We start from the raw sequence: 25,361 nt of genomic DNA on the forward strand, positions 1-25,361 counted from the left end.
TTTTTTCTCACCACGCCAGTGGGGCATGATCAGGGATGCATGCACTGTCCTGTCACCGTTTGAGGAGGCCACAAGGATGGTGAGCAGTGACAGTGCATGCATCAGTGACACTGTACCTCTTGTCCACCTCTTGGAGCATACGCTGCGTGGAATAATGGACAGGGCACTTGAGGCAGAACAGAGGCAGGAAGAGGAGGACTTCCTTGCCTCTCAAGGCCCCCTTTATCCAGACAGTGTTCCTGCTGTGCCACCCATCACACAGGAAGAGGATGAGGAGGAGGAAGAGGAGGAGGAGGATGATTGTGTCAAAATGGAGGTGGAGGCTGGCACTCAGCATCAGCAGCAGCAGCAGCAGTCTTGTAGGGATGATTTACAGTCCCAAGAAACACGTGGACTTGTACGTGGCTGGGAGGAGGTAGCTGCGGATCATGTTGTCCTTAGTGACCCAGAGGACTCCGGACCGAATGCCTCAGCTAACCTACGCTGCATGGCCTCCCTGATCCTGCAAAGCCTGCGGAAGGATCCTCATATTCTTCGGATCAAGGAGAGGGACCATTACTGGCTGGCCACTCTCCTTGATCCACGGTACAAGGGTAAGGTTGCCGACCTTATCTTGCCATCGCAGAGGGAGCAGAGGATGAGACATCTCCGGGAGGCCTTGCAGAAAGTTCTGTGCAACGCGTTCCCAGAGACTGGGAGGTTACAAACTCCTGGTCCTGGACAACGTGTTGCTGAGGCATCGGTCAGAAGGAGCGGTGGAGAAGGTGGCCGTCTGACTGATGCTTTCAGACATTTTTTTAGTCCGCAGCCCCAAGGTATGATCGGTTCCAGCACCCATCGCCAGCGTCTGATTTACATGGTGCAGGAATACCTAGGGGCAAGGTCAGACTTGGACACCTTTCCCACCGAAAATCCTCTGGCTTACTGGGTCTTGAGGATGGATCACTGGCCAGAGCTTGCACAGTATGCAATTGAGCTACTGGCCTGTCCTGCATCCAGCGTTCTTTCGGAACGCACCTTCAGTGCTGCTGGTGGCTTTGTTACCGATCACAGGGTGCGCCTGTCCACCGAATCAGTTGATCGACTGACCTTCATCAAGATGAATCAGTCTTGGATCACCCACAGCTACCAAGCACCTGAAGCTGATGTAACAGAATAATTTTTTTTGAAATATCACATCCCTTCAAGACTGCCTATGCTGATGCTGAGTGACTGTCCTGTTATGTTGATTGTCTATCCTCTTCCTCCTCCGCTGATATGTTGGAAGAACATTTCTGGTTCTGGTTGATGCCATCAGCCCAATTTTTCTGCCCCTGTTTAACAGGGGCGTTTACTTACAATTTTTGATGCAATGCTTTGCAGCAGGGCTAATTCCTGCAATCAAACAAGAGTATATGGGAGAGGTTGCAGTGTGGTGGCACCAGCACCAGTGCCTAAGGCCCAATTTTTATGCCCCTGTTTAACAGGGCCGTTTAAGTACAATTTTTGATGCAATGCTTTGCAGCAGGGCTAATTCCTGCAATAAAAGTAGAGTATATGGGAGAGGTTGCAGTGTGGTGGCACCAGCACCAGTGCCTAAGGCCCAATTTTTTCTGCCCCTGTTTAACAGGGGCGTTTAAGTACAATTTTTGATGCAATGCTTTGCAGCAGGGCTAATTCCTGCAATAAAACTAGAGTATATGGGAGAGGTTGCAGTGTGGTGGCACCAGCAGCAGTGCCTAAGGCCAAATTTTTCTGCCCCTGTTTAACGCTCCAGCGCCCACCAAGAGTCACTTTGAGGGCTTACAATGTTGTGGCAAAACCAACACCTTGTTCCGCCATTTCTGCAGAGCATATAGAGCAGGCCCCTACTTTCAAACATCCAATTTACAAACATCTCCTACTTGCAAACGGAAGGAGACAACAGCAAGTGAGATGAAAAAAGATGGACGACAAAACAAATTATACAGGGGTGATAACCATTCCCTATGTTTTCCAAAAAGCTTAAAAATAGTTTTTTTGACTGGAGCTACACTTTAAAAATGTACCAGTTGAAAATTACAAACAGATTCAACTTAACACAACAAACCTACACAGTCCCTGTCTTGTTTGCACCGCCTGTATACTGCTGTTCTGAGTATATAGGGCCTGGGGGCCACACGCATTTCCTTTTTTTAATATGGGTACAGGGTTCCCCTTAATATGCGTACAAGACCCAAATAGGCTGGTAATGGGCAGGGAGGGCTACCCATGCCATTTTTCTCAATGATTTTCAACCATATTGCAGGAACCAGATATAACATTAAAACCGCAAGCAGTTTTAAATGGTGTTATTTCCGTTTAATGACATTTTGTGCAGGGACTGTTCTAAACACGGGAAACACGTGGCACTTCACAGGCATACTACAGACACCGCCCAGGCACCATATTTAAAGGAATATTTCACTTTTTTTTTTCACTTTAATCGTCATTAAAATCAGTGCTCCCGCCAAAACGGCCATTTTTAAAAACATTTTAGGCATTGACCCATGTCCCCAAACCCTTTTTAGGACAGTATCTTGCATATTAGCCGTTAAAATTAGCACTTTTAATTTCGAACGTTCGAGTCCCATAGACTTCAATGGGGTTCTAAAGTCCGTTCGAATGTTCTGGTGCGAACCGAACCGGGGGGTGTTCGGCTCATCCCTACTTGTGACTAATAAGTAATTAAATAAAGCATTTTATGTGAAAAGGAAGAATACTGCACCTCCAGTATGACAAAAAAGTAAAAATTTTTATAATATACCATGGTTGCAATAGATCAGTATACACAAAGCTAATACTTCATTTTTTTGCAGATTTTGTGAGTTGAATCCCTCACTTCATCATCTCTTTTCATAGGCAGCAATGGGGAGATTAGCCTCTTTATGGTCATTATGAAGTCATTCAAAACTGAACTCTCTATATGCAAAAAGAGGGTAAGAACCCCTGTAATGACTTTGCAAGTAGGTGGAAATAAAGACCAGAACTCCCAAAATGTCACTCTCAGTAGCTGGTGCAAAGTGCTCGCTGTGAAAACACAATTCTTAGTTGGGATTCACAAAAATGCTAAAATTACCATTAAACTATAATATATATGTTATTCTATAACTATATATATAATACATTTATTTATTGTGTGTGGGGTTTTACTCAATATTACAGTATGCATTTTTTTGTTTTTTAAACTCATACTAAACTCCCAAACTTATTTGAATAATCAAATGTTTGTGTAATTATTACATACACATCTTTATATTCACAGTTTATATATTAATCAGCTTTCTTATGTTGTTAATATCCTATACTATATACTGTTATTATTCATGTCATTGAACATACAATAAAAACTTTTGACAAGGAAAAAAAAAAAATTACCATTTAACTTAAATTGCATAAATATAACATAATAATAATAGATGCAGTCATGAAGGAAAAAAGAAATCAGCAGGTAAACATTAATTGAAAGACCGCATTACAAAAACAGTATTATATAGAAGCCGTTTCTCAGTAATGCTTTTAATAAATTAGAGACTTACTTGTGCCCTCTTGTGGAAGTAATGGTCTGTCTTCTATCGATCACTAGAAAGACCTGTTTAAAGAGAAAATATTATTAATTTTTTTTTTTGGTCAAGTTATACATTAAAAAAAATACCTAAAGAAGTTCTTAAGAGAAATGAGTGAACCTCCAAAATTGTGTGGTTCCTTGGAAAGTATCGCACAAGCAGCGGTGCTTTAGCTGAGATGTGACAAATCAAATGTTCCATAAATGTTTGGAGGAAGAGAAAAACAAGTATGAGGAAATCGCTTTTTAATATATTTATATATCTATCATTCGAGTCCACATATGGCAACTTCCTCTTCGGGGAGGAAATTACTTAAATTCCTTTTATACAATACCACAAGTTTTTAATTTTATTTCCAAGTCTGTATCTGTAAAGGGTTATGGGAAAAAAAAAAAAAACTAGTGCTGACACATCCTGCTTATTAATAGAAAAAAAAAAAACCAGCGTGCACATTTCTTTGGAACTTCCAGAAATAAATAAAATCATTCAGTGAACCACAACATTTTAAAATGTGCTCTCAAATTACTTAAATCGAGTTTAACCACTTAAGGACCGGGTCTCTTTTTCAGACTCTGTGTATACATGTTTAAAACAGTTTGTTTTTTTGCTAGAAAATTACTTAGAACCCCCAAACATTATATATTGTTTTTTTTCTAACACCTTAGAGAATAAAATGGTGGTCATTGCATTACTTTTTTTCACACCGTATTTGCACAGCTCTCTTACAAGCGCATTTTTTTTTGGGAAAAAATTCACGTTTTTGACATCAGTAAAATTAGCCCAATTTTTTTTAATATTGTGAAGGATAACGTTATGCAGAGTAAATTGATACCCAACATGTCACGCTTCAAAATGACTCACTCGTGAAATGGCGTCAAACTTTAACCCTCAAAAATCTCCATAAGCGACATTTAAAAAATTCTACAGGTTGCGTGTTTTGCATTACAGAGGAGGTCTAGAATTATTGCTCTTGCTCTACCGATCGAGGCGATACCTCACATGTGTGGTTTGACTACCGTTTTCATATGCGGGCGCTACTCACATATGGGTTCGCTTCTGCGCGAGAGCTCGTCGGGACGGGGTGTTTTAAAAAAAAAAAACATTTTTTATGAATTTTATTCCTATTACAAGGAATGTAAACATCCCTTGTAATAGTAAAAAAGCACAACAGGTCCTCTTAAATATGAGATCTGGGGTCAAAAAGTCCTCAGATCTCATATTTGGACTTAAATGCAATAAAAAAATAAATAAAAAAAAATTGTCATTTGAAAAAATGACATTGAAAAAATTAGCCTTTAAGAGGTATGGGCGGAAGTGACGTTTTGATGTCGCTTCCGCCCTGCTATGGTATAGAGACGGATGGGGGCCATCTTAGCCTCACTCATCATCTCCATACCACAAACAAGGCAGGTCCCGATCGCCTCTGCTGCTACAACGGCTCCGGTAAGCGGCGGAGGGCGTGGGAGAGCAGCGGGGGGGGGGTGCCTCCTCTCCCACCGCTGATAACGGTGATCTCACAGCGAACCCGCTGAGGAGACCACCATTATCGTACACACGACCGGCACCTGCAGAGATGGATATCTCGATTGTGGCAGCAGCTGCTGCAGTTACCGAGATATCCCTCTTCAAAAATTGGACGTACATCGGCGTGCGCCGGTCGTAAAGTGGTAATACAATTTCACATTATTCTGACTCAAATTGTAATAGTGACTTCCTGAGACCTCCATACTTTGCCTGAATATTACAAAGACAATCACTGCAGACTATCTCAGGTAGCTGAACTCACACCACACTACGACAATAAGAAAGGAATTAAAGGGGTTGTAAACCCTCGTGTTTTTTCACCTTAATGCATCCTGACAGTCACCGGCCCCCTAGCCCCCCGTTTTACTTACCTGAGCCCTGGAATTTCACCTGGCGGAGCTGCGCTCTTCCTTTGTCTGGGGTTCTCGGCTCTTGATTGGATAGATAGCAGCGCAGCCATTAGCTCCTGCTCCTGTCAATCAAATCCAATGATCCGGGGCCAAGTGTGACATTCGTGTCTATGGACGCAAATGCTGGACTCGGAAGCACGCCAGCAAGTTAACCCCCCGGTTATCTGATAAGAGGAGGAGCTGCGAGAGCCGCCGGGGGACCCCAGAAGTCGGTGTTTGGGGCACTCTGTGCAAAACGAGCGGCACAGTGGAGGTAAGTATGACATGTTTGTTATTTAAGAAAAAAAACATGAACCTTTACCATCACTCTAAATTACATCATACAAAAGAGAAGGATTACAGAAAACTTGTACAGTTAATACAATGATCACAAGGTGGCTGCATAGCCACAATTAAATGATAAGGTCACCTTTTAAAGAAAAATAATAAATGCACATTTTTTTGCAGATAAAAAAAAAATGTGCATTTGTTATTTTCTGTTTCTGGAGCCTCTAAAGCAGGGATATGCAATTAGCGGACCCAGCTGTTGTAGAACTACAAGTCCCATGAGGCATAGCAAGACTCTGACAGTCACAAGCATGACACCCAGAGGAAGAGACATGACGGGACTTGTAGTTTTGCAACAGCTGTAGGTCCGCTAATTGCATATCCCCGCTCTAAAGCATTGCACCAGCGATCAGCAGATTGCTGCTGCCATACATGTCTCCTGCAGATGCCTGTACATCCCTTACGAAACAAGCAGATACAATCTGACAAGAAGAGAAAATGAACTACCACAGCGCTCTCCAGCACCGTGGTAATTTATTGAAAGCTACAAGCAAACACTCGCAAAGGGGGGTACCTCAGTTTTGTAGCAAAGCAATAAGAAACCACGTAAAACCCAAGAAGGGGGGAGCTCTGTGTCCCGTGATGTACTCTCAAGAAAAGGATTTTACAGGTAAGCTGTATATAAAAATCCTATTTTCTTGATCATACATCACAGGAGCTTCATTACATAGTGGGATGTCCCAAAGCAATGCTCAGTTTGAGGGGAAGGAGACATAGATCAGAATTATAGACAGCCATGGACCAGAGGATCTAAACTGCAGCCTGCAGTACACTGCGCCCAAAGGCGGTATCCTCTTGCCCTCTGACATCCACCTGATAAAATCTGGTGAATGAGTGGACTGATGACCAAGTCGCAGCCTTACAGATCTGAGCCAGAGAGGCCTGGTGATGCACTGCCCAAGAAGCACTTACAGCCCTAGTTGAGTGCGCTTTCACTTGAAAAGGAGGACTCTTCCCCTTTACACTGTAGGCCTAAAGAATAACCTGTCTAATCCATCTTGAGAGAGTGGATTTTGATGCCGCTTTGCCTTTCTTAGGGCCTTCTGGCAAAATAAACAATCAGTCTTTCTTATCTGAGCAGTTGCCTGGAGATAGATACCGATTGCCCTTACCACATCGTAGAATGTGCAAAGACTCTTCTTCTGCGGACTGTGGATCTGGAAAAAAGGATGGTAGGATTACATCTTGATTCAAATGGAATCCTGAAACCACTTAGGTAGAAAGGACCTTGCTCGAGAGAGCTGCCAGCTCTGACACTCTTCTAGCCGAGGATATGGCTATCAAGAAAACAACCAATTTTTTAGTCAAAAGAACTAACGAAGCCTGGTGCAATGGTTCAAATGGTTGTCCCTGCAATGCCGAGAGAAACAAATTTAGATCCCATGGGCATACCGGAGGTTTGACTGGCGGCCTTAACCGCATAGCCCCCTGAATGAAAGCCCGCACAAGAGAATGTGATGCAAGTGGCTTCTGGAAAAACACAGACAAGGCTGAAATCTGCACCTTGATAGTGCTTACGGACAAATTTATTTCTAGGCCTGACTGGAGAAAAGCCAAGATACTGCTAATGACATACCTTCTAGGATGCCATCCCCTGGGTTCACACCAGGAAACATATGCCTTCCAGATTTTGTAGTAAATAAGCCTGGAGGCCGGCTTTCTGGCATTGACCAGAGTAGAAAGGACTGGCTCCGAGAGTCCACGGTCTCTCAGAATGTGGGTCTCAGCAGCCAAACCGTTAAATTCAGACTGTGTAAAGCAGGATGGTAAATTGAACCCTGCAAGAGCAGATATGACCGGAGAGGAAGGATCCAAGGTCTGCCTACTGCCAACTTCATGATCTCTGCGTACCAAGCTCGCCTGGGCCAAGCCGGGGCTACCAATAGAACCGACTTTGTTTCCCTCTTGACTCTTCCCAGGAACCGTGACAGAAGTGGGTATGGTGGGAAGGCATAAATTAGATTGTACTGATCCTAGGGAATTGTCAGAGCATCTGACCCCTGAGCAAATACATCTCTTGTCCTTGACACAAACTTGTCCAGCTTCCTGTTGAATCTGGACGCAAACAGATCTACGTCTTGAGTGCCCCATTTGTGACATATGGTCTGAAATATGTCAGGGTGTAGAGCCCATTCTCCTGGGCATAACTGTTGGCGGCTTAGAAAGTCTGCTTGCCAATTTTCCACTCCTGGAGTGAAGACTGCAGAAAGGCATGGAACATGCCTCTCTGCCCAAGCAAGTATGCGATTCACCTCTCTTTGTGCATCCAGACTCCTGGTGCCAACCTGGTGATTCATATAAGCCACAGCTGTGGCATTGTCGGACTGTATTCGAACAGGGAGACCCTGTAGTCTGTAGGACCAGTTCATGAGGGCCACATAAACTGCCCGAATTTCCAGAATATTTATGGGCAGTAGTTTTTTGGTCGCAGACCATTTCCCCTGCGTGCATACTTCTTCCAACACTGCTCCCCAGCCTATCAGGCTGGCATCTGTAGTTACAATCTTCCATGGAAGAGGAAGAAAAGTTTTGCCTTTCAGCAGATTCTTGTGCCTGGGGATGGATACATAGGAAGGTCCAAGGCCTGGGGCTTCTTGTTCCAAGCCGCAAGGATGCATCTCTGCAAAGGCCTTGAGTGAAACTGGGCGAATGGAACGGCCTCGAAGGAGGCAACCATTTTCCCTAACAGTCTCATACACAGCCGAATGGGAGAAGTCCTTCTGCCCAGTATTAGGTGCACCAGAGCCCCTATAGCCATGGCCTTTGGCCTTGGTAGAAACACCCTGCCCTGAGCAGTGTCAATGACCATGCCCAGATACTCCAACCTGGTAGCAGGCTGCAGGGACAACTTTTCTAGGTTTATAATCCAACCTTGGTGTTTCAGTTGTTCTAATGTTTTGATAACACTGTGGTTCAAGAGTGCTACTGTTCGCTCTATGAGTAGCAAATCGTCTAGATAAGCTATCACGGTTATACCCTGAGCTCTTAGGTTTGCCAAGAGAGGGTCTAGAATCTTTGTGAAGACTCGAGGAGCTGTAGCAAGACCGAAAGGCAGGGCCACAAATTGAAAATGGCGCTAATCTACCGCGAACCTTAGATACTTTTGGTGTGCGGGAAATATTGGCACATGAAGATATGCATCCTTGATTCTATTGATGCCATAAACTCCCCCCCCTTGCAGGGAAGTGACCACAGAGTGTATTGACTGCATTCGGAAAGACCAAATGTGCAAAAAACTGGTTCAAATCCTTTAGATCCAGAATAGGTCTGACGTCTCCATTTGGCTTTGGAACGGTGAAGAGATTTGAGTAAAAGCCTGAACCCTGTTCTTTAGGGTCCACTTCCACTATCACCCCCTGGGATAGTAAGCGATCTAAGGCCAGAAGTAGCGGTCTTTGCTTTACTGGATCCTTGGGGATCCTTGACGTTAGGAAGCGAGATGGTGGAATCTCCTGGAACTCTAGTTTGTAGCCCAGAGATATTGAGGAGGTTACCCACTTGTCCCGAATCTCTTCCTGCCAGGCTTCTGCAAACTGCAGGAGCCCTCCCCCCACTCGGCCGAATGGGGGCGCCCCTTCACAAGGAAGCTTTTGGGCTCTGCTTGGCAGGCTTTTGCCCCCAATTCTTTTTCTGCTCCTGGGCGTGACCTTGGGCCTTTCCTCTAGAGGGAGGTTGGAAAGGCTGTCGCCACTGCTTAGAGCTTGATGCTCCGGGAGAAAGAGAACCCCTAAATGATGGAAGTTTGTTCTTTTTGACTGGCAGGAGAGTAGATTTACCCCCTGTAATCTTTTGGACGAATTTATCCAATTCTTCCCCAAATAAGTGTTCCCCTTTAAACAGGAACCCAGTCAAATATCTTTTACATGGCAGCTCAGATGCCCAATTCTTGAGCCACAAGGCCCTTCGCATGTGTACCAATAGGAGAGACAAACGAGATGCTTGTTGGACAGAATCCAAAACCGCATCAATCATAAAACACTGAATTTGAGGAATTTCTGCATAATTCTCCACTTCCTCACTGGGAAGAAGGCCAAGCATCTGCTTAACCTGTTCCTTGAGGAACTGACACAACCCCACAGTTGCGACTGTAGGTTGCACTACAGCGCCAGTCATGGAAAAGGAGGCTTTCAATAACGTTTTCAGCTTCTTATCAGTTGGATCCTTAAATACCTCAGCATTATCCAAAGGACAGTTCAGGTTTTTATTCACACAAGAAACAGCCGCATCGACAGATGGGACCCCCCATTTCTTGGTGAAACTTTCCTCCAGAGGATAAAGCATAGAAAACCTTTTAGGAGGAGCAAACAGTTTATCAGGATGTCCCCAATCCTCATACAACAATTTATCCATTAAGGGATGAATTGGAAAGGAAAAGGCAGTCTGTGGGATTTACTGACCCCCAGGGAAGAAACAGAGGATGTAGCGGCCTCAGCAGTGGGCATTCTGAAAGTGGTACGCACCAATTCAGTGTAATATTGAACTTGCTTTCTAACTGCCTGGGAGGAGTGGACTCTCTCCTCTTCCTCATCCGACTGCTCTTGATCCCTATCCCATGACGGGGATCTCTCCTCATTGTCAGAGGTGTCATCTGAAAGAGGAATTTCAGCAAAGGGAGGGTATCTACCCCTTTTTCTGCTATCTTTCAGGGAAGCTGAAATAAAATTCATAATTCTCCCTTCAAAACCCTCCAATGTAGCCTTAAGGGAGTCTTCAGTGACATACGCTGGGGCTGAAACATTAGGAGAGGCTGCAAAACCCGACAGGGGCACTGACTCATCCTGTGAGGCTCGCTCCAGTCTTGCAGAGGGGGATGGTAATCTACAGGCATCTTCAGGACCCCTAGACCTAGGCGGTGATTTGCCAGTGCCCTTGTTACCTCCCTCTGAGACCCTCTTACGAGGAGACATAGTCCTAAGCTACAAAGCAGAGATACTAGTACAAAGTGCAATCACTGTTGTGCTACAAGTCTCACAATAAATATATATGCTTAAACTGCACAACCTGATGCTGAGTAGGTGTCTTAGGTTTGCCTGGATCCAACCCTTTAGGATGCTTACTGCCCACAGCTCTGTGTCCTCCAGTTACAGCCTCCTGGCGTTCTGGTCTTTTAAAATTGCCGCTTTGGCGCCTGCGCAGTAAGCTACGGCCCGCAACCACACCCCCCTCTTCATTTAATATGGGAGTGCGCCCAGCGCGCGCACACAAGGACTGCCGGCGTTCGAGGGAGGGGGAAGAGGACCACCTACAGAGCTGCGCGGGACCCCCAGACTACGTGGGACCTCTTTTTTTTACCTGTATTGTGGCAGAGTCTGCAGCGGAGGATGTGAGCCATCCGGAGCCTGGCTTCACTGAGCATGTATACTTGGAAAGGCATGTAAGTATGTATAAGGCTGCTCTTACTCCCTATAGTGGTGGAAACCAGGTAAGACATTCAACTACTCACATGAAGAAATCCATACCATATGATTTATATAGGATTAACTTATCTTACCTGTCCTCGCCGCAGGAACTGCTGAAACAGACAGATTCCAGCCTTCACCCAATCACGGCGGGCAGTGTTGTGCCAAACTTCAGGATTTTTTGGGTTCCTTCTCAGAGGAACCTCTTACCTGAACCTTGTAAAAGACTCTGCCAGAAACTTTCATGCCACTGTTTAAATAGTACACCAAGTCTGGTTTTCCCAGAGCCCAGTCTTCCAAAGGAGAGGACTTACAGGCAAAACCTAATTTCTTTCGGATGACGAGGCCCAAGTACCAGATCATCTTGGGAGTCAAATATCGGCCCGAGATATGGATCCAGTTATCATAGCTCTAGGCCCCTGCAGGGACCTGCATAGAGCTTTCTTCATAGCACATGTTTTACGTGACCAACCACCTTAGACACTGGCGAAAAAACTGGGGTGCCTCCCATATGGGAGGGGTTATATAGGGGAGGAATTCTCCTTAATTGGGGTTAGCCAGTGTCCAATCACCGAAGGTGCCTATATAGCCCACTATGTAATGAAGCTCCTGTGTCCCGTGATGTATGATAAAGAAATGTATTTTCCAACTTCCATACAGCGTCAGTAACCAGCCCATGGACATGTTTTTGTTGTTTTATTGGGAAAAATCAACTTGGATAGTGATGAGGGATTATGGGATGCCCAAAACTGAATTTAGCAACAACTTGAAGGACAACATCTTTATGTACACTAGACTGTACTGCCTCCGGAATAATGGCAGTCCTTATTGGATAAGTAGAAAGATAAGTAGAAAATCTCCCCTGTATGTAGAAGCTCTATGTCCCCTGCAGGAACACTGTGTCTCCTTGGTAGAAATAGCAAAGTCCCAGGCTGTATGCAGAAAATACCAGCCAGTCTGGCTGCCCTATAAAGTGTCCCAGTGCAAGGAATTCAGGTTAGCTGTGACACTGTCCCAAAGAAACCATGATGAATATTGTGTCTGGCAGCCTTCTACCACGTAGGGCCTGGGGGTGTAGAGGTACTCATACTGTCCCTTGAATCCTACTGCTTGATCTTGGTTAAGACTGTTGTTCAGAACTTGTATGGGACAGATCTTCCCATGCTAAACAGGCTGTCTCTTGGGTAAGACTGAAGGGTAGTGAACAGGGGCGGACTGACCATTGGGGCACTCGGGCACTGCCCAAGGGCCCCATGCCACTAGGGGGCCCCATCAGGGTTGCCAGCCTCAATAAAACCAGGGACAGTATGTGTCTGTGTGTGTATACTGTATGTGTGTGTGGATGTGTATACTGTGTGGCCCCATAATCTCCTATTGCCCGGGAGCCCCATAATCTTCTATTGCTGGGGGCCCCATAAACTTCTATTGCCTGGGGGCCCCATGAGTTCTCAGTCCGCCCCTGGTAGTGAGGATCCCACGCTCCAGCTTCCTCTCCTTCCTCCAGCTCCGGCCTAGAGGCAGAGCCATAATGTACAGCATTTCCTTTGAAACATGGCCAGAAAGCATAGAAGGGTCAATAAGGGGGCTTTTGGCTAAGCCAGCCCTCTCACTATAGAAAGCAGCCATGTTGTAAATGTAAAGAAACTGCTGTAGGGAGAGGATATGGAAAGATCACACATCACATAAGGAGTGGGTCTTTTAGAAAATTGAAACAGAGCTTTACTTTTCTAAACTGTGGAAGTGAGGTCTTATTTGCCACCCCACCCCAAAGTTTCACAGTTCTTCTCTTAACCCAAAAGTCCTTATTAGGACTATTACTTGTTGCAGTAATAAATTAAGAGCTCTTTAGCTGTCTTTTTTTTTTTTTTTTCTTTTTTTGCGAGTGTGCCAATTTTTGGATGCTTTCTTTTTTTTCTAAAACTTTGGCTTATGGTCGAGTTAATGAACGCAGTCACTTTTATTTATTTATTTTTTTGCTGCAAGGACTTCTGTTTCAGGGTGTGGTGTTTTGAGGTTTTTTTGTTTGAGGATGTATTGTTTTTTATTTTATGTTGATAGGGCTTTTTTTTAAATTTTGCGGAGGGAGCTAAGAGGGAAAAAAATAAAGGAAGTGTATGTGGACAGATTAACCACTTGCCAACCGCCGCATGCAAATGTACATCCCTACTTTGGGGACGGATATCGTTGTTATGGCAGCAACTAGCTGCCATAACCCCAGTATCCCCGTGTTTGGCCGGCAGTCGGCTACAGGATAAATGTGGTCTCTGCAGAGGATTCCCCACGAGATCACTTTTATCGGTGCCCTCTGCCACTTACTGGAGCCAGTGGCAGCAGCGGAAGGGATCACATCTGTCTCTTTGCTAGGCATCTTCGCTTTGACAGTTCTTTTATAACTGAGGGCGGGGCCACACAGTGACGTTGCCAGGTGACCTCTGACACACGGGGACATCCCTATGGCTTCCCTGTAGCATCAGAGGAGGCGGGGCCACCTGGATAAGCCCCCACCCGCAGACCCCCACAACCACTGGGCAAGGGTTGTGGGGATGAGGCCCTTGTCTTGTCCCCATCAACATGGGGACATGGTGCTTTGGGGGGCTACCCCAAATCACCCTCCCCATGTTGAGGGCATGTGGCCTGGTGTGGTTCAGGAGGGGGGGCGCTCTCTCACCCCCCCTCTTTTCCTGCAGCCTGCCAGATTGTGTGCTTGGATAAGGGTCTGGTATGGATTTTTGGGGGGACCCCACGCCATATTTTTTTTACATTTTGGCACGAGATTCCCCTTAAAATCCATACCAGACCTGAAGTGCCTGGTAGGGAATTTGGGGGGACCCCCAAGCTTTTTTTTTTTTTTTTGGTTCAGAGTTCCCCTTAATATTCATGCCAGACCCAAAGGTAATGGACTGTGGGGGAATCCCATGCTGTTTTTTTTCAATGACTTTTATGTATATTGCCGGGACCGACAATTCGTTATAGCCAGAAGTACTTTTAAATGATTTTTTTCCTTTAGAAATATCATTTTGTGCAGGGACTGTTGTAAACACGGGAAACATAAGTCACTTTACAGGCATACTATAGACACCCCCCAGGTACGAAATTTAAAGGAATATTTCACTTTTATTGTTTCACTTTAAGCATTATTAAAATTACTGCTCCCGAAAAAATTTCAGTTTTTAAAACTTTGTTTTGCATTGATACATGTCTCCTGGGGCTGGACCAGGGTCCCCAAACACTTTTTATGAAAATACCATGCATGTAAGTCTTTAAAATTAGCACTTTCGATTTCTCCCATAGACTTTTAAAGGGTGTTCCGCGGCTTTCAAATTTGCCGCGAACACCCCAAATTGTTCGCTATTGGGCGAACACCTGATGCTCGACTCAAACATCGGGCTCATCCCTACCTACATCCTCAGCCAATCCCCAGATGACGTCCGCTTGTGACAAAACGCTGGCGTAGGGAGGTGCTCTGACGTCATCACATTTGCCTCGTTGGAGGTGTAGCTCTGCGGAGGACAGCGAGCAGGGAGAGTGTTATGGGACACCGATGATTTTATATTGCACTATATTGCAACTTTCTTGTAAGTGCGATTTATTTATTTCTATAAAATTCTTTATTTACCGTATATACTCGAGTATAAGCCGAGATTTTCAGCCTCTTTTTTGAGGCTGAAAGTGCCCCCTCGGCTTATACTCGAGTCACCGCTGTCTGACTGCTCGATCAGCGTATCGAGCAGACAGACGGCGGACATTAAAATTTAAAAGCCGCGCCTCCTTCTCCGCCTCCGCCTGTGATAGGCGGAACACTGAATTTCCCAGCAGTCAGTGTTCCACCTATCACGGACATCCGCTCATTCTCATACTACGGACGAGTATGAGAGGATGTCCGTGATAGGCGGAACACAGGCTGCTGGGAAATTGAGTGTTCCGCCTATCACAGGCGGAGGCGGAATTTTGAATTGTAGAATGGCCGCCGAGAAGAGCGGCGATCCATCGGCACGGCACGGGACGGAGGAGGCACGGGACGGAGGAGGCACGGCACGGGACGGAGGAGGCACGGGAAGGAGGAGGCACGGCACGGGACGGAGGAGGCACGGGAAGGAGGAGGCACGGCACGGGACGGAGGAGGCACGGGACGGAGGAGGCACGGCACGGGTCGGAGGAGGCTCGGGACGACGGCGGCTCGGGACGGAGGCTTGGGACACAGGTAGGCTGGACACACACACAAGGCTGCACGGACACACACACACACACACACACACACACACACACACACACACACACACAAGGCTGCACGGACACACACACACACACACACACACAGGGATGGATGGATGGATGGATACACACACACACACACAGGGATGGATGGATGGATGGATACACACACACACACACACACACACACACACAGGGATGGATGGATGGATGAATACACACACACACACACACACAGGGATGGATGGATGGATGGATGGATACACACACAGGGATGGATGGACACACAGGGATGGACGGACACACACACAGGGATGGACAGCCATGTCTCACCCTCGGCTTATACACGAGTCAATAAGTTTTCCAGTTTTTTGGGGGTAAATTGGGGGCCTCGGCTTATATTCGGGTCGGCCTATACTCGAGTATATACGGTAAATACTACACAATGGGAGCTTTTATTATTTATATTCCCTGAGTGGTACCGATCCAGGATCAGCTGTATTGCGGCATAGGTTTTTGGGAGACTGAATTCCCTGGGCTTTCTGAGACCATTCTATTGGTCTTTGGAGTCGGTAAGGAGAATATTTGCTCAATTCCTAGGTGTTTTTCCACTTGGAAAAGGGATTTCATACTCACTGATCTTCATTGGCAATTCACCTAAGGACTTGTATCTATGGACTGATTTTCACTATACTTTCACTTTTTGGAACTCTGCCTTAGTTTTCACTTTTAGCATTTTTTTACCAGATATATCACTTTAAATAATTATTTCTTTGATATTTATTATATATACTTAATTCCAGTGTGCAAATCTATTATATTTAAGCAGAGTTTGTTAATTAATCCAGCATATTTCTTGATATATTATTATTTATGTAAATTTTTCTTTTCACTTTTGTTTTATCACTTAGCGCTGCACTTATTTTTTATTCATCCCTACCCCTGACCCTTGCACTCTGTGTATTATGCACTCCTGACCCTTGCACGCTCTGTGATAACCACTCCTGACCCTTGCGCTCTGTGATAACCACTCCTGTGTTACACAGTCTTGTCCCCTACACTTTGTGTGCTACACACTCCTAATGCTTGCACTTTGTGCATTACACACGTCACACGCCTGATATCTGCACTAGAAGGATTGATTCCCACTCAGAGGTTAGTTTGGATACCTAGAAATCTGAACACAATTTTGGACTACAAATTATACAAATTAGTAGAATTGGTGTAATTGCAAATACTGCTAGCGTTATTTCTACTTTATTTTATGTCTTTGTATTCTGTTTTGCTCTTTTTTCTTCAAATTATAACATGTTTATAGATGTAGATTTATTATTAGTAGTACACCGTTGTAGACTTCATTCAGTCAAAATCTGGATCTTGTTTAGATCTAATGGACAGCAGAGTAGTTTTATAACTTTGACACATGTTACTAATATTGATGTAAATAAATGATTATCTAATCAAAAGAATTTTGCTTTTGCTGTACAGATATATCTGAGGAGTTCTGCTGTGGCCAAGCATCCATCAATGATATTTATTTTGGTAGTCTCTGTATTCCTTTGGCATTTCAGAAGTTTGCCCCCTTTCATGCCACATTTGGCATATAATATTTTGTGGGGGGGGGGGTACCTGGTTTTTACAGGTACTTCCTGTCCCACATTCTTCTTCTGTTACTTGGGCGAACCCTCCTCTCCCTCTAGGCGGCCCCTCCCTCTCTGCAATCTTCTGGGACACGTCACAGGTCCCAAAAGACTAGGAGAGCGCAGTGCGCCCGGCTGCAAAGCCTTAAGCTATCACAGCTGGTGTGCCCACAGTAGCAAAGATGGCACCACGGAGAGGAGGCGGAGAGGAACGAGGCTTCGGGCGACCGTATCGCTGGATCGTGGGACAGGTGAGTGTCTGTTTAATAAAAGTCAGCAGCTACATTTTTTATAGCTGCTGACTTTTAATAAACTTACAAAACAGTGGAAATCCGCTTTAATCATCAAACTGGGGATCAAGATGGTGCAGCACTGGTCTCACACTACCATTCTGATTGGGTCCCAAACATGTGATCGCTATGACAGGTATTCACATGTGTTTGTTTACAAACAAGCCTGTCAGCAGCTACAGCCCTTTCCCACTGTGTGCGGTGACTGTTTTTTTTCCCCCTCACCAGATCAATGGCAGTTACCATTGGCAGTTATCACAAGGGCACATAGAAAACCATTTCTTTATATGAGCGCCTTTCACACCACAATTCTGGTGTGATGTGAGGTGTTGCCCGCTGCAGAGAAAAGCAGATAATGTACTGGTGTTCACCTGATTTCAGCACTGTTCTCTGCACCGTGGCTCCACTGTAGTTGATAGACATAAATGAAACGTCTCTGACATTTCTATAGAGTTGAGATAAAACAGCATCTTGTGTTACAATGTAAGGCACTGCTCTGTGGTGCTGGCACAGAACAGACACCAATCTGCATGCCAGAATGGATTGTTTTAGCTTGCAGGCATATGTGAATGAGCCCTCATTGCGTCTTCCACAGTGATTGGCACAGTGATAGCTGCAGCTAAAGCTGGCCAGGCAAATTTAAATTTAGCTGGTTTAGAAAGGACTTCATTCAGTCTGTGGCCATCACTGTTTGACAGAAGTTGATCATTAGTTCAACTTCTTTTAAAGGGACGTGCTGCAAAACTTTGTAGATCAGCGGCTGCAGCCCCTGATCAGTGAATTCTTTCTGTTTTGTATCCTGCTGTCAGAATACAATATCCCGCCGGGGGAGATTCCTCAAACCTCCTTGTTCGTGTGGATGGAGGAATCTGTACGTTCTTTTTCATTCAGCAGACTGAATGAAATGAACCACCTATGGCCAGATTTACAGGCTGCAGCTGTGAAAAGGAAAAAATATTCAGTATTAAACAAATAATCAATGAGAAACTGTTACTCCAGGAGAATTTTCAGCATCCAAAATTTCTGGATGTGTTATTCCTGCTATGTGTTGGTGTTCCTTTTGCCAGGCCCTGTTCTTGGGCAATCAACATCTAACTTGACACATTCCATGATTAAGGTAACTGAGTTGCCCATGAGGATACTACAGTATTGCTGGTTGTGCTCATGACATTCATTAGAACAGAACAACTAAGCTGCTTGGATAAGCTGTAAAACGTCTTAATCATTACAGTACAGTACAGAAGTCCAGCTGAATGTCAGTCACCATAGCTCCCAACTGTCCCCCATTTTGAGAGACTGTCTCTGATTTGGAGCAATGTCCCTCTGTCCCTCATTTGTCCCTCATTTTAGTCTGATATATAGAGATGTATATAAAATTCCAAAAGCCAATATAAAAAGGAATACAGGGAAAAGGAGGGAAAGCTTGTTTTAAAGAGGAAGTAAACCCTGATGAGTTTACCTCCTCTTTGATTCCCTGCAAAGGTAAAGCATAATGGACTACTATGCATCGCATACTAGCCCATTACGTGTCACTTACCTGACACAGGAGCCAGCAAAGTCACCACTGTCCCCTGTAGTCCAGAGCATCCATCTTCTCGGTGGGTCTCGCTGCTCTGCCGCTGTCATTCGGCGAAGCTGCGATGACGTCACTCCCGCACGGGAGCCGTCACTCGCGGCATATCGCTGTTGACAGGGGCACGCTCAGCGATGCCTGTCTTTCGGCAAATATCTCCTAAACCGTGTAGGCGGTACCATTTGCTATGGGGGGGCGCACTGTGCAGGTGAATTTCTGCCGCGGCCGCCGCCCACCAGTGTTTACAAATGAATTCACCTATGTCAGCGCCCAGCAGCACTGTACAAATTGTGTGTGCTGAGTGTGTGCGCTCCTGGCTGCATCCTCCAGTCCCCTCCCTGAAGCTCCCTCAGCTTCACTGTTTACTCCCCCCCTACGGAGGAGTCTCGTAGTCCCTGCCAGTGGCATGATGTCACTCACGGCCGGAGGCGAGGGAGGAGGAGAGGAAGAGAGGAAACGCAGGGAGCTGTGTAGGACTCAGCATGCTGTGACCGAGGAGGAGCTGCTGCCTGACTAGCTAGAAGGAAGCTAAGCAGCTTAGTGTGCTAGCTACAGTCCAGTGTCCTATCATATTGTGTCCCCCATTGGATAGTGTCCGCTGTGTACTGCACATGCGCAGTACACAGCACAAACATATTCCGAAAATAGCCAAAGATGAACGGCGCCTACGCCGTGAGTCCAGGTTCTAGCCCCACCATCCAAGTGGACACGGAGTTAGAATATAAAAGAGCCGAGCGCAGCGAGGCCGTGCCCAAAGCGTGGCGAGCGAAGCGAGCCCGTAAGGGACCCTCTAATATCGGCAGCTCTATGTCCACTTAGATGGGGGGGTTACCACCTCCACTCACGGCGCAGGCACCGTTCATCTTCTGAGATTTTCCAAAGATCCTTCTGCTCCGTACTGCGCAAGCGCTGCGCCTGCGCAGTACGGGGCGGACACTATCCGATGACCGGACTGAATATGCCAGAACACCTGCCCATAGGTACTTTTTTTTTTTTTTTTTTACATAACAGACTTGCTGTTCACATAATATGCCTCTCCTTTTATGTGCCTCTGTTAATGTCAGTAATTTAGCAACAAAAGTTTTAATTACTGTGAATCCAGATGAAGAATGTCATATACAACCTGAGACTGCATTAAAGTATGAAGTGTTTTGTGCTGATACAGCTATTAATCAGAACAAATCTAGAAGAAGACATTTAGAAAAAAAAGTGCAAAGTGTTCAGTGGCTGTGGTGGAATGTACAGGACTAATAAATCTCAATTATACACATTCACAGCAGGCACATATACAGCTCTCCCATCAGAAGCCATGATGCTGTCTCCCAACCAGACACAGCAATCAAATCATTCTTTTACCTGAATACAGCCACATATAGATAGATACAGTCTCTTGCAAACAAATTAGCAACAAATTTGGACACAGGTCAGGCCGCCTGTCAGCAAAGTCTATTTATTAGTTATTTGCGACCTGTGTGCCTGTAATACTAAGCAGCAAACTGAAACAGATTTGCGCAGTTCTACATCAGAATAATCACTGGCGATGAGGCTGATTTTTAACTTGTAACAGCTGCACAATTACATCTGAAATGTAAATATGACTTTTTTTTTGCCATAGTTTTATCAGTCTAGTGTGGACCAATGTAAGCATGTATATGTAATTCCTAGCAGATCCCTGTGAAAGCTGGAACTCACTGTAGGAGGTACCGCTACTTCAGTGTATGCTGCCAGCTTCCAGGGTCAAGTGCTGAGTGGCTGCCTTGCTGCATAGTGATAATTAGCATTCACTGAGAATAAGGCAAAGTGTTCTGTGAATGGAGCCTGAGCCAATCGGGCAACCCTCTGTGTTCACTGTGCAGAAGCCGCTCGGCATAGGATCCAAAAACATGTGCCTAACACTAGAGTAGCGGTGCCTATTACAGTGATTTCCAGCTTTCACAGCGATCGGCCAAGTATGCTACATACATACTTTCATTGATCCAGGCTGGACCTAAACTTTAACTTGAAGTGACCAGGGGCAAGTTTTATTCTGTTTTAACAAATACATTTTAAATAGTAACAAAGGATTGTAGCTACTTGCGTATATGGTAATGTGTAAAGTGCAATAACTTTCATATACTGTTGGCAGTCGCTTGTGTGTTTGTCATTAAGGTTTACAGTTTTTACCTTGGTTTTAATACATTTTACTGCGGAGTAGATACTAGCATTCTCAGATTACATGCCTTTACTGCACCTTCTCTCTCAACCTATGTGATAACATTCTGGAGTAAGGTGACCAGATTTTTTAAATGAAATCCAGGGACATACTTTTTTTTTTTTTTTTACTAGTAATGGCAGCAATCAACGACTCATAGCGGGGCTGCGATATTGCGGTAGACAAATCGGACACTAATGCCACGTACACACGTCCGGTTTTCCCCCCCGGAATAAACTCCGAAGGTTTTTCCAACAGAGTTCCGATAGAGTTCCACTGAAACTGTCTTGCATACACACGATCACACCAAAGTCTGACCATCTAGAACGCAGGGACATACAACACGTACGATGGGACTAAAAAAAGGAAGTTCAATAGCCAGTAGCCATCTCCTACTTGCTTCAGATTATTTCTTAAAAATGGGGGGGGGGGGGCAGTTTTCCATCTCCGCCCTGGGCACCAAATGGCCTTGTCCCAGCACTGGTGACAGGGGTAGTTTCAAGGCCTCCCTCCTGCTGTAACTAGTGAGTGGGTTCATTATAGGTCAACTAGGTCAGAGGGTAAGCTGGAATATTCTAGTTTTAGGGTTCTGGGTTTTATTGGATAAAAAAGATCACATGACCCATGGAAGCTTCTGGAACCTTGTGGGTCCCCTATAAAAAGGGTTCCCTCACATGGTTTGTGGCCAGTCGCCTGAGGGAAAAACATCCAGCGGAGCTTGGGGCTATAATACTGAGTTTTAATACATAAGCTGGTTGGATTTTTTCCTTTCAGCGACATGAAGACGCTTTTAAGACAACTTCTGGAGCACGCGAAAGCCGAGAAGGGAGGAGAGTGGCTGCGGCAGTGCATTGCCTTACCTTCCGATCAAGTGATGAATGATGGGTCTTCCACGGGAGAGATGACAGAGCCAACAGATGCAGCCGCCATCCTACATGAAGAGAAGTTGTCTGAAGTGGAGTTTCCGGTTCCAGGACGGAGGGGTATCGGCGTCACCGAAGATGTAATAGAAGGAGGAACAGAAGGCAGAGCAGAAGACCGAAGACTGGGAGGAGCGGTGGGTGGACTGAAGGGCAGAGCAGAAGGTGAACGACTGAGCAAGCGACAGCGTGTTCGGCGCCAAAGATTCTCCCCTTCTCCACCCAGACGCGTGTCATCTGTCAGAGCGGAGCCGGCCCATCACAACAAGCGGCGCCTCGCGCAGAATGATTTGGTGGGTGGAGCCAGCAGGGGCAGATGGTTGCCTAGTGACAGGATGCTTTCTGCCTAGCAGCAGATTTCTAATTCTATTTCCACAGGTTCAGAGCAGGGAGTTGGCTACACCAAGTAGCTCAGCAGTGTCCGCCCAGCAGAGAAACACTCCAGTTGGGTACAACATTCCAGTGCTCTGTTCACCTCAGCAGCCAAATCCAGTTGGGAATTTGGTTTCCTCAAATGCTGGTGAGTCTCAGCAAATACGTTTATTATGTGAATTGTCATCCTCTCTTTCTAATCTAGTATATAATTACATTCCAAATCTGCTAGTTTGTCTTCTCCAGAAAAGGGGTCTTCTGATCCTGCTGCTTCAGTTTGGGCAGCTGGCTCAGGTAGCAATAATTAATTTTTATATCAAGGTTTAATTGCTTGCTCCCACTACTGAAAGTGAGAAAGTGGTGTCTTTTAATCATGGTTTAATCCCTGAATCTTGTTTAAAGAAAATACCCCCTGTGTTGTCTCCTTTAGGTTTCCACCTTCCTTTTTAGGTATAAAAGAAAAAAATATGGAAGGGTGAATTTGTGGATGTTTTATCCCATTTACCATCAGTCAAAGAATTCATTTTAGAATTAGAGAAAAAGGACGATTGAAATGAGGAAGGTAGATGCAGGCCAGTAGCAAAATATTTTGCTAATCGGTTACAGGGGATGTGTATATATGCTAGTGTATTATGTGAGAGATTTCCGGAAAAGAGCTTTTTTTGGTACACTTATGATGAAGCATTCTGCCAACAATTGGCAGTACAGTCGGGTTTACAGTGGGGTACAAAAGATGTTGGTCTTTGGCTTAATCTTTTTATTCCTCCTTGACCCAGAATTTCTAGACCATCATTACCTCCTACTAATACTAGCACACCTATGTAATACAAAAAAGGCATATGTTTTGCTTTCAATGATAGCATGTGTAAATGGCATGCTAATTGTAAATATAAGCATGAATGTGCTTTACACTCCGGTTCACATCCAGTGTCTAAATGCTTTAGAAAATTTTCATACAATCATCAGTCACAGTCTAATAGGGAGCTTTTTCTTAAAACCAGCCACCCCAGTGAAATTGGAAAGCATCCTCCCCTGGCTCCAATGTTACCCAAATCAACAGAAAGCAGCGCTACTAATTGATGCATTTTCAAATGGTTTTCTTCTTCCACCATTTAAAGATTCAGGGTGTTCTATGGTAAAAAAATCTTTCTTCAGTTTTGGATCTATCACAAGTAGTGGCAGAAAAGTTAGAAAGAGCTACGGGAGGGCAAGATTTCAGGTCCCTTTGATTATCCGCCCTTCAAAGATTTTCGATTATCCCTTCTGGGGCTGGTACCTAAAAAAGAACCTAATTCTTACTGTTTAATCCATCATTTATCTTTTCCTCTGGGTTCTTCTTTAAATGACCAAATTGATAATGATCTTTCTTCAGTTAATTATACCTCTTTTGAGTGTGATACAAAAAATGTGACTATTGGGTGACAAAGGTTTATTAGCTAAGGCTGCTGTAAAAGCAGCTTTTCGGGTTGCTCCCGATACATCCCAGTTGTTTCAATTCCTTGGGTTTTCATTTTGGCCGTAAGTTTTATTTTGACAGAGGTCTTCCAATGGGGTGCTCCCTTTCTTGTTTTTATTTTGAATTATTTTCCACCTTTTTAGAATGGTTGGTTTTGGTCAAGTCAGGTTCTCCTTTTTTAATACATTACCTTGATGATTTTCTCTTTATGGGGGCCGCAAATTCTATTTCCCTGTTAACGTTTTTTGTGAAACTGGTGCTGAATTCGGGGTTCCTTTGGATGGGGAAATAACAGTTTTGCCCACAACTTGCCTTGACTTTTTAGGTATTACAATTGATACTGTGGAAAAAGAGTTTAGGCTCCCTTAAGAAAAAATTAAAAACATTACCAAGCTGCTGTTGTCATTAATCAGAAAAAAAAATGTTGTTTAAAGACATGCAGTCATTATTAGGACATTTAGCTTTTGCTACTCGGCTATGGTCAATAGGTAGAATATTTTCTAGAAGGCTTTATATCGCTATTTCCATTTTCACATATAAGGTTGACCACCGATTTAAAAGAGGTTATGTTGATTTGGTTTAATTTCTTAATTGATTTTAAGGGAAAGACATTTTGGAAAGAATAATTCATTGTAGATAGTGACTTTCATTTGTTTACTGATGCTGCTGGTTATTTCTTCTTCTTTGTTTTTTTTCTCTTCTGTGCTACTTGGTATACCGGTGTTTTTGTTTAAACTTTTGGGTCAAGGCACAATATATTCTAGGTAAGGAGAATAGACTTGCAGATGCACTTTCTCTTTGCAGATGGAATGTTTATTTTTCCTGTTGCCGACGGCAGATACCCAAGGTACGCCATGCCCTCAACGTCTATGGGAAATTAGTTTGTTTCTGACTGTATTAAACAATCACTAGCTTCTTCTTTGTGGGTTGGTTATAAATCTCCTTGGATGTTATGGTTGCAAATTTTGAACACTAATAACATGGACATGTTTTCGTGTTCTGAACATATAGTTTTGTTATTTTTGTAATCTCTAATGAGCAAACATTATTCCTGGTCTCATATATACAAGACACTGTCAGGAATTTCCATTCTTCAAAAAAGAAACAAACAATCTGACGTCTTGTTTGAGTTTCTTTACAGTTCGTTAAACATTGAAGTATACAAGATGGGTAATTTTTCCCCTGACGACAGGAGTCCTGTTACCTCTGATGTTCTTCTTTATGCATGAGGCTATACTTTTTAACGCTGTTTTTACTTTAGCTTTTTTCGCAGCATTGCGCATTTCTGAAATAATTTTAGTTAATAAAAAGAACCCTACGGGGTTGCTGCAACGACCTTTAGTTATGGAAGAAGGTAAGCTAAAACTCTTTATATGTTCCAGCAAAACTGATCAATTGGGCAAAGGGGCCTGGCTTAGTTTACCTTCATGCCCTGGTTCACCAATTTGCCCTGTGTCTGCGTATGCAGACTTATTTAGCCACTC

General features: G+C 44.5%; 1 protein-coding gene across 5 annotated transcripts in view; it reads right to left on the bottom strand.

Annotated features, from left to right (window-relative positions):
• Positions 1-25,361, bottom strand: part of LOC143988506 (cysteinyl leukotriene receptor 2-like) — an 85,607-nt gene that overhangs the window by 17,782 nt on the left and 42,464 nt on the right. For 4 of the 5 annotated variants that reach the window (XM_077488125.1, XM_077488129.1, XM_077488128.1 and 1 more), the window contains exon 2: positions 3,537-3,589. The gene's annotated coding sequence lies outside the window, so the exon portion shown is untranslated. Of the gene's footprint in view, positions 1-3,536; positions 3,590-3,683; positions 3,809-25,361 lie in introns of those variants that run through there. The other variant, XM_077488124.1, reaches the window with a different exon arrangement.

Source organism: Lithobates pipiens, unplaced genomic scaffold (genome assembly GCF_037356315.1).
Source record: "Lithobates pipiens isolate NorthernLeopardFrog02 unplaced genomic scaffold, aLitPip1_a1.2 Scaffold_18, whole genome shotgun sequence".
In the NCBI taxonomy this organism is placed as follows: Eukaryota; Metazoa; Chordata; class Amphibia; order Anura; family Ranidae; genus Lithobates; species Lithobates pipiens.